Raw genomic sequence first — 1215 nt, 5'->3', positions numbered from 1 at the left:
AACCCTTGGTGGACTCCAGGTCTGTCCCCAGTGCCTGGCTCTTAGGAAGCTCTCAGTTTGGATGAATGTTGGTGGATATTGGTATAATTTTACTTTTAATAAGACATATGGGACGATTTGTTCTCTTAAGTCCTCAACAAAGTCTTTTCTTAACCATGTAAGATAGTGTTTTCTATAATATAATGAGTATTTTCATAGTTAATTAGAAATTTCATGTGAGGGACTTTAACTAGGGGTCTTCAACAGCAGGCCTTTTCTCTAGCGCACTGGCGCGCACTAGTGCGACAGGCTCCCGACAGCTCCCGGCCCTGGTCTCTCAGGTCATATTTGCAAATTCCCCAGAGGAACCTGATTGGCCCATGTGGGTTAATGGTGCAGGGCAGGCGTGTGAGGGAATATTCAGTAGTTCTCCATACAGTGAAAATGTGGTGTTTATTATATGACTGTCAAAGTACATTAGATGTTTCCTTCATTTGGAGGCAGGAGGATGACAGAATTTAAAACTTAAGTCACAGACGTTATGGATTGTGGTCTCAGTGATTTGTGTCCTCCGTGAACATGAGCACATTCTCCAAAATGATGGTTTTTTTGTGTGTACCCTCCCTAGAAGTAAGACCAGTGTCACATATCCCTGAATGTGAATCGTGCTAACTTTGCCTTCTGTGTCTTTTCTCTGTATCTGGAGGTCCCACGTGTCATTCAGTGTCCTTCACCAAAGTTATTATTTGCCGAGCACTGTGCAGTGGATTTTGTGTGCGTTAGCTCATTTTATCCCCACGGCAACCCATGAAGTAGAGCTGTTCTTACTTACCCCATGTGGCAGATGAGGACCCTGTGTCTTAGAGACACCCATGAAGTTTTCCAGGGCCACACAGCCAACCTGTGGTGTGCTGGGCTTTGAATCCCATCCTGCCAAAGGCTGAGTTTTAAGCTCCACCTCTTCCTAAGCAGCCCAGTAAATTACCCCTAAATGTGGCTTGCATGTCTCTCTTCATTTACTGTTTGCCATCCAACTTTCGTTAGATCTTTGCTTCACTTTGAATTTCTGATTTCTTTCCAGTGAAGAGCAAGTTTATAAACATAAATACCTGTTCTTGTCATTAAAAAGTTTCCATTTGGAAAGAAATTTTTAGAATATGTGATATTATAGCCATGAGACAAAACAATCTCTTAAATAAGCCCAGAAATGTGGGACATCCAAAACCACTTCTGGAT

General features: G+C 42.5%; 1 protein-coding gene across 1 annotated transcript in view; it reads left to right on the top strand.

Annotated features, from left to right (window-relative positions):
• The window catches only part of LOC103600882 (engulfment and cell motility protein 1-like), a 144217-nt gene that overhangs the window by 21923 nt on the left and 121079 nt on the right, over positions 1 to 1215 (top strand). The window lies entirely within an intron of this gene.

The sequence above is a fragment of the Galeopterus variegatus genome, unplaced genomic scaffold (assembly GCF_000696425.1).
Source record: "Galeopterus variegatus unplaced genomic scaffold, G_variegatus-3.0.2 Scaffold3497, whole genome shotgun sequence".
In the NCBI taxonomy this organism is placed as follows: domain Eukaryota; kingdom Metazoa; phylum Chordata; class Mammalia; order Dermoptera; family Cynocephalidae; genus Galeopterus; species Galeopterus variegatus.
The sequence above is the reverse complement of the archived record's forward strand: the minus strand, read 5'-3'. Positions and strand labels throughout refer to the sequence as shown.